Source organism: Macrobrachium rosenbergii, chromosome 51 (assembly GCF_040412425.1).
Source record: "Macrobrachium rosenbergii isolate ZJJX-2024 chromosome 51, ASM4041242v1, whole genome shotgun sequence".
Lineage (NCBI taxonomy): Eukaryota > Metazoa > Arthropoda > Malacostraca > Decapoda > Palaemonidae > Macrobrachium > Macrobrachium rosenbergii.
Genome location: NC_089791.1, coordinates 56,546,116 through 56,557,882, shown reverse-complemented (window position 1 = coordinate 56,557,882; position 11,767 = coordinate 56,546,116). Strand labels below are relative to the sequence as shown.

General features: G+C 35.8%; 1 protein-coding gene across 1 annotated transcript in view; it reads right to left on the bottom strand.

Annotated features, from left to right (window-relative positions):
* Nucleotides 1-10,953, bottom strand: part of LOC136833426 (G-protein coupled receptor GRL101-like) — a 144,465-nt gene extending 133,512 nt beyond the window's left edge. The window contains 1 exon segment of the mRNA XM_067095570.1: nt 10,399-10,953. The gene's annotated coding sequence lies outside the window, so the exon portion shown is untranslated.
* Nucleotides 10,954-11,767: the final 814 nt, after the last annotated feature.

Below are 11,767 nucleotides of genomic sequence, written 5' to 3'. Positions count from 1 at the left end.
TTGTCTTTCCCAGAAACAAACTTAATTTTCACACTCAAGCATGCACTAGGATAGTAACTGCAGAGCCTCGCCAGTACCATGAAACCTGTCAAAGAATAAAATATATATTTACATTTTTTCCGTACAATGGATATATTTCCATATACCTCTTCATGACTGACTAATGTTCAACTTTACATAGAAATGGAACGACAAGAGACTGGGCAGGCAAACTGAGTCCAAGGGAAATATGATACCTGGATGAATGTCTTTATTTTCATTACTACAGTGGTTATAGATTAAGTGTCAACTCACGTAATAAGTTAAGCGAATGGAACTGGATATCAAAGGAAACAGACCTGCTTCAGACAACACCTTACTAGCTGAAAAACTGAGACTTTAAGGTATTTTGTAGCGGGTCCGCCTTTGATGTTGCTCTGCAATATCACAGTAACGATTGGTGTCTTAAAAAACCACAAGCTGGAGAACAAATATACTCGGAAGCACATGCAGTTTCGGAGCGTCATTGGATGGGTCGATATCGTACTCGCCTAGCACTCTCCTAGGCCCGCGTTCGATTCTCCGGCCGGCCAATGAAGAATTAGAGGAATTCATTTCTGGTGATGGAAATTAATTTCTCGCTATAATGTGGTTCGGATTCCACAATAAGCTGTAGGTCCCGTTGTTAGGTAACCAGTTGGTTCTTAGCCACGTAAAATAAGTCTAATCCTTCAGGCCAGCCATAGGAGAGCTGTTAATCAGCTCAGTGGTCTGGTTAAACTAAGGTATACTTAACTTTTCGGAGCGTCATGTTCCCTCTTCATAGGGGAGACATTAAAACCAAACTGCGGTGGCTTTGTTTCAAGTTTCAAAGATCGATACTGATCAATAATTGTTATGATAATCTTGAATGCGCATTACTATCCATTTTAGGGACAGCAAGTCATCATTTTTCTCAAATATCTTTCAAACTAATTATTTGATCGAAATGGTACTTTGACACAGTACACAAGACACCTCCCGCTAATTTTTGGTAATATAGTGCATTGTCAAATGGTTTTAGTTACGACGTTTACTCTGGACTTACATGGTGTTGCCAAGCATTGCCAAACTATGCATTCGAACGTCCTTTATCCCCAACCCGTCCCTCCCCCTCCCTTCCCCTCCTCATCCCTCCCTCAACCCACTTTCCTGGCCTCCCCTTCTCCGCCCCCTCCCCTTTCCTGTCCATGGGGGATAGCGGACGTTCGATTGTGTAGATTAGTCCTGCTGACTCATGCGACTTTACCTTTAAAAGTCAAGAGTAAACGCCTTAACTAACACCATTTGACAATGCACTATATTACCAAAATTTAGCGGGAGGTGTCTTGTGCAGTGTCAAAGTACCATTTCGATCAAATAATTAGTTTGAAAGATATTTGAGAAAAACGATGACTCGCGGTCCCCGAAATGGATAGTAAGTGATTTTATAACTGTCTCTAAAAGACTGTAGAGTGAATACCAAAAGCGTTGATATGACCAGCTACCATGGAGCGTTATTCAGTTCCTTTTTACTTTGCAACCGAATGAAATTTAGAAAACGATGACATTTAACGGAGTAATGAGGTAAATGCCTCGTCACTATCCTCGGCTGTTGCTTGATAATGTTACTAAACGAACTGAGCAGACCCATTTGTATCACTTGAATCCTGCCTCGGATATTCCTTCCCAGATGTAAATTGTTATATAACCGACGAAGAATTCCATCGTTTAATAAGATAATGAAAGGGGTCACGTAAATTGAACGTTTAAGCCCATAATCTTTGAGCTTGATTAGTTGCTTTTTTTTTTTTTTGTGATGTTCATTCCTATTTCTCTTGACGTAATAGGTTGGATAACTCGATATTCTCTTGATGTAACTTGGTTAGGGTCGCTTGATGTCTCTGGGAGGGTCGGTGATGAGACGTCAAGAAGAAATACACGAATCATGATTTTTGTCTCTGGGAAATTCTCTGCTTTATTGCATTGTGTCTTGGGTGATTGGATATGACAGCTTCGTCAAAAGAAAATCAATAAACAGGAATTTATACTGCGAAAGAGAGAGAGAGAGAGAGAGAGAGAGAGAGAGAGAGAGAGAGAGAGAGAGAGAGAGAGAGAAAATCTTCAAATATCTGAAGATGATGTAGAGAAAGAGAGCGAAAACAGAAATTTTATTTCAGAACTCGTAAAGGAAACAATTCCGTTCGCAATCTTACCCCATAAGTAATTATTTAGTGGCAAATATTCCCCTTCAAGAAATTAAATCGTTTTGAATTAATTTCTACGATTTTGTGATTCGATACTGCTCTCTCTCTCTCTCTCTCTCTCTCTCTCTCTCATTGTTTATATTGTTTGGGAAGTTGAAACGACAGACTTTTGCGCGAAGTAACTGATACTTTGCATTTAGCTTAAATACCTGGTTTGTCATGTATTATTTAAAATTACCTTTGTTTCTACTGGCTAAAGAAATAGAGTAACTAATTGATAGTGATCCTGAGTGCTACGATAATGGTGCCTGGATTTATTCTTAGATGTATTTCTTCGAAAAACTTTTTACTTGACAATACCCTATGTTTCCTCACCTTCAGTTATCAGTGATATTAATAAACATTTCGTTTAGTAGCTCGCCATAATACAGTTATGAAGTCCATGTATCTTATTAACAAGCCCAATGCGCCTTGTCTTTCGATGGCATACTCAACCATTTGCCTGGACAAAATCTCTTTTTAAGACCATAAGAACCATAAGATTTACATATGATGAATAATTATTTTTTAATAATGAGATTGGTGTACATTCCTCTCATATGAACGAAGACACTTGGTGTTTATATCTTTATTTCATTAACTAAATCTCTTGAATGTAATTACGCCAGTTCGAGGTGATTTTCGCAGAAACTTAACAAACATGATTACAGTTGCGGAATTTTTCCACGTTCTTCAGTCGACCGGTAGATTACTAATTCAGGGGACAGAGTGTAAAATAAAAGAGAGAGAGAGAGAGAGAGAGAATTGAGCAGCCACCTATTTTTGTCATGACGCAATCACAATCTCTCAGACTTCGATTTTTATTTGTTTCATTTTGTGATAGAGAAAGTAAACAATTTATTCTACGGCAAAAATAAAAACGAGAGAGAGAGAGAGAGAGAGAGAGAGAGAGAGAATTGAGCAGCCACCTATTTTTGTCATGACGCAATCACAGTCTCCCAGACTTCGATTTTTATTTGTTTTATTTTGTGATAGAGAAAGTAAACAATTTATTCAATGGCAAAAATAAAAAAGAGAGAGAGAGAGAGAGAGAGAGAGAGAGAGAGAGAGAGAGAGCAGTATCAAGTCACAAAGTCAGACATAAATTTAAAATGAAGTCTTCATGCCTATCATTTTAATGAGCAAGTTAACACTGGATATTCTTTTTCAACCGCAAAGAGGGTACTAAAAATGATTAATTTCGTTACTATCGTAACAAACAGAATATTTTATGTAAGAGTCTTGGCTGCTCGCTACCCCTTTGAATAAACCTGAATGGCCTTGCCAGGTCAATGGGTACACAGTATTGCGTATTTTTTTACTTATAATAAGCAACACAAGAGAAATGTGTCAATGGTTGAGACTAAGCTTCTTTTAGCTCTCGTCAAGACCTGATTTCTGACAGATGCTGACTACGTACCATATGGTGTTTTTGTAGAGATGAATATGAAATTGTATATCGCTAACAAGAGACGAAAACTTTCAAAATAAATAAACAGATAATTAAATAACGATGTTTCCTAATTCGAAAATAGTTGAAAGTATGGTTATTTAAAACATTCAGTAATTTATTGAGTCATGACAGTTTAACGTGACTTGGAGAATGAATTGTATTCAGTGTGATCGTTTAGAGTGAAAAAGAATATGAATGATATCATTTCATACAACTCCACCCGAATAAAAATAGTACTTTATTTTTAAGACTGGTGGATTTTTCCTTAAATCTTGAAGACGATTGTTTAAGGTACTCGTTTGAAGGCTATACTTGACCACGACAGTTGAAGCGACATTTATGGTATCTTGAGTAGCGCTCAATAGCGCTACTCCACGTCTGGTGCACTTGAAGATACTCATTCCAAGCAGATTACTAATCTCCCTAGAAATGAAAGTATTCTTTGAGCCATTTTCAGGGATTATATAAGTTTTGAAAAAGAAGGGGCCAATATTCGCTACAGATTCAAGTAGAATTTCTGCAACATTTTGTGCAGTAAAGTGAGATAACGTGCTATTTACGTATTCAGTAATTACAGATAAGAAGTTTTGAGTGTAGATAGAGACAATAAAAGTTCCTCTTCCTTAACCCTCCCTCCCCGTCCCCAACTTAATACTAAAATAAAAGGTAATATCCTATATCGAAAAACCTGTTATCCTACAGTCTTAAGAAATGATCCCATATATGAAACCACTCATGGTTTATTTGAAGGAAAGGGTGAAATCTCTCAAAGATACTTTCGTATCTTAATTAAAATGATTCGAAATCATTTTGGGTGTAGACATAATTTTTTTTTTGCTGAAATCCAATTTCTGATAATTTTCGAAAACCATTTTTAGGTTGCGGCAATGAGTTAGCCAAACGTTGATCAGAAACTTCCAGTAAAATTGAGGAAGCTTTAATATAATTGACTGACGAACGAATCGGTCTTTCTTCAGCGTTTAAGGTCAGAACTCATATACCATGGATGACTGACTAGATACCTGTAATGTGGCGTTGCAACGTCGACCCATTTAACAAAGCGCGGCCCTGATTACTAATCCCTTTTCCTTTCTTTGTTAATTTAATATTTTTCTACCTGGTTTTCAGTTTTATTTTTCTGTTGTGGTTTGTAAGGATTCGCCTAGGTTGCAGAATACAATGATAGTTAAAACTCTCCCGAATCACGTGAGGGTCTCTTGGGTGGCATTGCCCTTAGTCATAAATTACCCAGAAGATGGTCATAAAACGTTAAATTCAAGCATCCTTTGACTACACTAAGTGCCCACTTCTTCTCCCACTTTTGATAAGCGTTTGACCGATTTAAGAGTTGACTGATTTAGTCCTTTAAAAGACGAAAGAAGAGGAGTTATAGTCACTCACGCAGGTGAGTTTTCCCTTCCGTCATCAGTGTCATTTGAAGCTCAGTTACACCTCCACAAAAATAGCGCAAATCACAGGGCTAAATGAAAGCATTCTAATGACCCTCTTGTTTGTCTCGGTGATTTGTATTTTTATTGCCTCTTCGCATTTATCCTTGGCTAAGGTTAGTGTAGTGTTTAAAGGTTAGAATAGTGTTTTCGCTTACGTAAGTGCCGGGATGTTTTGGTAATTTCACGCCATATGTTAAATTGGGAGAGAAATAACGCAGTTTCTATTTTTAAAAGTCGAGTTACTCTAGTGTTTCAAGTGATATTGATTAATGCCTTTATGGACCCGAATTCCAGCAGTAGGAGTAGGTCATTTCATTTGTCTGTTTGGCTTTTTAGGGGTCCGCTGGTATAGTGGTTAGTGTCGAAGACTGCCATTCAGATGTTGTGGATTCGCGTCTACCCCAGGGTGCTGTAAAATCACTGGCTCTATATCATGATCAGTTACTGCCGCGGTGTGGGATCTGTGGCGGGAGGTTGAAACCAACATTCTTTGGAAGCCTGAATTTCAAGTCAATGTCCCCTGTGTGCTTGTTCCATGTGAACTGAAATAATAATAATAATAATAATAATAATAATAATAATAATAATAACAATAATAATAACAATAATAATAACAATAATAATAATAATAATAAAATAATAATAATAATAATAATAATAATAATAATAATAATAATAATAAAGCTTATTCTATCTGGCAGTAGGAGGCATTTAGGTATTTTGAGTTACTTATTATATCCAAGGTTTTGTCTAGACTAAGTTAGCATATATTTTGTGCTCATGTTATACCGCTTGATATTTCTGAGGTGTGTACTATTACCAGCATCCAAAACATGTCAAGATTCCGAAGGAGAATTAGCAACAGAACATTCTGTAATTCGTGAAACTCTCTTAGAGAAAACAAACCTTTAAACATTTATTTTACTTTTCTTTCCCATATCAATTTCAGATATCTGGAAAAAGAGGTCCAAAAGCCTAACGTATTTACTACTAGATATAAAATGTGGATTTATTTTTTAGATTAAAATACTGTTTTTTGTTATTTTCATCTCATGACTTTGAAACTGAACAACTCGAAAACTTTCAAAATAGAGTAATTTTAAATAGAAGTACAGTAGGACTTAATGGGAAAACGAAACCTCTTAAAGTTTCATCTTTGTCACTGCAGTGTCATTTAGACAGAAAAAATCTACATTAGTTCCAGTACAAATGGCAGAATCTTTTGTCACCTTATTTCGAGATCAGACTGAGTGCACCTGGGTCATCTTTTTTTAAGTATTATTATTATTATTATTATTATTATTATTATTATTATTATTATTATTATTATTATTATTATTATTATTATTATTATTACATTATTGTTATTATTATTTTGTTTTGTCGTCGTCGTTGTTATTATTATTATTATTATTATTATTATTATTATTATTATTATTATTATTATTATTATTGTTATTATCTCCTCACTTATCTAGGAAGACGCAAAGGTTAATGTTGTTTCAGCGACTCTAAAAGGTTGTTTTTTTTTATTTTTTGTTCTTCTCGAGACTAAGACCTAGGATATCTACGATAACGTTCAAGATAGCGCAAAGAAATAAAAAAAATACAGTCGAGTCCAGTGAAAAATAGTGAGTAGACTGCCTATTTTATATTAACACACCTCGAATTTAGAGTTAGCGTATATTACTGCAAGATGCCTATCTATCCAATAGTTTAATTGTGATTATTTCAGTAATGCAGATTAATAAAAAACAAGTAAAAAATGCGGCGAAGTTTCTTTCGACGCAATGAAGTTTTCTGTACAGCGTATAATGCTGTATGAAACACTCAGCCACGGCCCATGAAACTCTCAGCCGCGGCCCATGAAACTGAAAGTTTCAGCCACGGCCCGGTGGTGACCTGCGTTGTTGGCACCTACAGAGGTGCCAGACGCACGGTCATGGCTAAATTTAACATTAAATGAAATAAAAACCACTGAGGCTAGAGGGCTGCAATTTGGTGTGTTTGATGATTGGAAGGTGGATGATCAACATACCAATTTGCAGCCCTCTAGCCTCAGTAGTGTTTAAGATCTGAGGGCGGACAGCAAAAGTGCGAACGGACAGACAAACAGCCATCTCAATAGTTTTTTACAGAAAACTAAAAAGTTATATTCTGCGAAAACCACTTTCATTTTTTTTACAGAACCCCTCTGTTATTTCCGTATGTTCTCAAGGAGATACTAGGAATAATACTGACAAGAGTGGAGTTGCCTTTGTTGCTTCGGCAATGCTAAAGTTATTTAAAGCTATTGCCTTTGTCAGTTCAAGTATGTCCCAGGAGCCACAGTCACTCCACACATTCTTGTGATTGTATCTCTCCTTAGTGTTCTTGTGCATTGAGTTTATATTGACGAATTAATTTATAGCAGCAGGTAATTGGATAACAGCTGTCCAAAGTCATTTATTCCTTAACACATTTACTGAGGGCGGCAGTCGTTAAAGGGACATGTTAATGAATCAAGGCTGTCATTATTATTATTATTATTATTATTATTATTATTATTATTATTATTATTATTATTATTATTATTATTATTATTATTATTATAGGAAAAGTTTTACCCCCAAAAATCAGCACCTTTCACCTCTGAAAAAATCATCACGATTTGATAGTGCACTCACTGCACTTAGCCCAAAAGACATATGTGTTCAAGTCAGCGTCTGCATGCACCACTTACAGTGTGATGACAGGGAAAAGGTTATTCCGGTTAAGTCAAATGACTGCGTTCGGTTTCGGATGAAGCACTTTCAAATATTTATGAATGAAAATAGGTATTTGTAACTGATCAGTTTCTTTTCTCTCATACCATTCTTCACTAAGATGTTTTAGAAACTCAGTAAGTTTTACCAACTGCAGGAGAGGTAGCCTTTGCAACAGTACCTTTGCTAGCACTAACAAATATACAGTCACTAAAGTGCTATTTGAAAACCCCATACATATTCGTGCGTCAAGTCAACTTGCTACCCGCAGGCAGTCATAATTCACCCTATTGCCTCTTTTATTCCCCAAGTGAGGATCTTCAGTTGGCAACAGTAGACGATTTATACTTACGTAAGTCGACTAATTCCTCGAAAAGAATTGCAATTAAACTTACCTTCTTAATTAGTAGTAATTACCTTCTTTATGAGTACAGAAAGATCAGATGGTTTGAGAAAAACAGACTGCAGGGATCTCAGATATTAAAGACAGACGATTTGCAGACCACTGGACAGTAATGACAAAAGTCTAGTAAAGGCTGTTTCTCAGAGAGCGGATTAAAAATCGCGGTCAGGAAACTAATACAAAGCTTCTGATGCCCCATTGTCATATACATGTTACTGTAGACGTTGAGGAATGTCTCGGTAGTATCATCGAATAATAGTAAATAATAATGATAATAATAGTAATGATGTTATTTCAACAGTAACCGAGAAGTTATAATAAAAGGGGCTCAGCTGAACCAGGACTAGCTTATATCTGATGAACGTGTAATGATTCACAAATAACTTATGTAATTAACTGGATAGCACACTATTGCAAATATTTTGTGACGGACAGAAATATCTGATGAATCCTGTATGAACAGAATAAGCACGTAAAACTGAAGCTTTTCAAATGGGCGTCTATACTTGTTAGACACTTTCAAGTAACAATAGCAAGACTCAAGTTTCGCAGTTAGCGTAGTTATCAAATCTAAATAACAGAAGTTGCGTTGTTGGCCAAGAGAGGGGAGGTGGACTTCTGCGGAATAAATTAGGCGCACACCATAAAGTAGCAGTGCTTGATGGAGGCATAATAGACACATAAGTATCAAAAGTAGCGAAGGAATTAAAAAAAAGTAGAGGGATACGTAGATTGCTCACAGTCAGTGTGGCAACAGTTCTCGCAAAGCAGTTCAGTGTACCAGTGATCATCGGAATATCACGTCAGCCTCAGAAGATTTGCAATATTGAATGATTAAATAGGAACAGTATTTCTGGACTTCATAATCCACCCGCCTCCATTCCATCCTTGGGTCTCGTGTTACGAACGGTAAGTGGGGATCGGAATGCGACACTGATTTATGGTGTCTGTTATGGGAACTTCTCCTCAACAAGCTACCAAGCTAATTATGTATAGGTGTATTAATCTGTCCTTCTGCTTGTGTGTGTGTATATATATTATATATATATATATATATATATACATATATGTGTGTGTGTATATGTGTGTGTATATATATATATACATATATATATATATATATATATATATATATATATATATATATATATATATATATATATATCTGAATCACGAAAAATATGGAACGTGATGAATATATAAAAAAATAAGGCAATGCCACGAAGGAAAGAGAAACGACGGAGTGGGTGCTAGGCCTTTCGACTTACTGTCCTTTACTTAGTAGACAATAAGTCGAAAGGCCTAGCACTACTCCGTCGTTTCTCTTATCTTCGTGGCATTGTCTTCATTTATATATATATATATATATATATATATATATATATATATATATATATATATATATATATATATATATATATATATATATATATACATATATATATATATATATATATATATATATATATATATATATATATATATATATATATATAATCTCATTATTATATTTTAGATTCACATTTATTTGAAATGTCACTATCACCGTCATCGTCACTAACATTATGATTAACCTGCTGCATGCACTCGTTCTATTATTCTAACTCGTAATTTCAAATTTTATTCATTATAGTGTGGGGCTCTAATTTCTATAAAATATTCTCATCAATAACCAGAGTTACTCTCTGTTGAAGAATTAAACAAAAATTAGCCGTAGGTTATAATATTTGTAAATGATATCTGAATATTTTGAACTTTAATTACAGGCACCTTTAATTATCATTTAAAAATTTTTAGGAATTTATTCATCAAGTCCTCTAATGAACACCAGCAGCGTTTTCCCAATAAAGTCAAATACCGATAGTCAAGTTTTATGCCACTCGTTTAGTCGCCGAATTTCTTTATTCATTTTTATTAATCTATATATGAATACTTGTTTCCATAACAACTTTGACCACTACTTAAGAAAAAACAACCATTAATAATAGTATATGAATCAGTAATGACAGGTTAAGCTTTGGTCAAGTTTCAGTGATTGAATTCTTTTCGTGAAGTTAAAGAAATTGGTATACCGTATATTTTGAACTGAAATAATGAGGCTTACCTTTTCTTCCGGAAATTCAGTGAAAATGAACTGTTTTCTTCACTTCGCACAGATATTTCTTCGCCGACACACTTTGCGATAAGTGTTGTTCCTCGTGTAACAAGTGTGATTATATAGACAGTAATATTGATGAATTGCCGTTCTGGGTCTGTTTGATATTTGCTTATTTTGATGGTAAAACCATCTTACGCCACATATGGTTGATGTGATAATGATTGTTTCTATGGGCTGTAGGCATATGGTTGCACTGATGTTCTCAGAATAAATCTCAAACGATACTGAAATGAATGTAGATTGACAACTGCTCCGACAGTAAACACAAAAATAAGAAAAAATCTAGCAGTTAAGGCATCACTGTGAAGCATTAAGACGGAATACACACATGACCAATATTGCGTTTGTGGTCCATGCCCGCTCTCCTCGTCCCTCTCTCTCTCTCTCTCTCTCTCTCTCAAGACGAGCGGGACGATAACAAATAAGGAAGCTCCTCCGGTACTAATCCTGTCTGCGGAGCGCCTTTCGCAGCGGCAGATGCTAATAGCGAACTAAGCCTAGTTTACAACGGACCAGCCACACACTCCGATTCAGAGACGGGCGTGCCAAGTTGCCACGTCCCAGCGCAGACAGACAGAAGTCTCCAGCCAATTACTGGGCTCTCGCTTCTAACTTCGGGCAGTTAGTACGATTGCTAACTTATTCCTAAGTCGCTTTCATAGGCATTCGTAGGTTTTCATGATTCGGATTCGTCGTTCATCTGCGTAAAACAGTGATTTCCTCAGATGGAATGCCGTTTGCTGGATGCGTTTGCCTTGAAGTAGTTAAACCATAAAAGTCGCTTGTGGAAGCACCGACCAAGAGTACATAAAAGGGAGAAAATATTCCTCCTCTCACTTGCGCAGATCTCATTTAGTGTTGGACGGATGCTTATTATGATAATAACAATAAGAGATTTTATTATTATTATTATTATTATTATTATTATTATTATTATTATTAGTAGTATTAGTAGTAGTAGTAGTAGTAGTAGTAGTAGAAAAAATTAGACACGTATCTTCTAGACACATAGGTTGCCAATCGATTTGTTCTGAAAGGCAGAAGTGAAGACTGAGGCCTGGACAAATTAAACAGAAGGAACAACTGTTCGAGAAAAGCCCACAGGGAAGAAAAGAAAAGTAAAAATCGGAAAGCAGTGCAACTGGGGAACGGGGGCTAGCTGCAAGAAAAATTGAGTTACTGTCTGGCCTTAATGTGTTTCCAGAATTCTTACTCCAAGACAGCATTCACTCCAGAGTGCATCTCGGCATCTATATCTTTTATTCTGAGATGGATTTCCTCATTAATCCATCTTTATGCATTTTTGGAAGGTAAT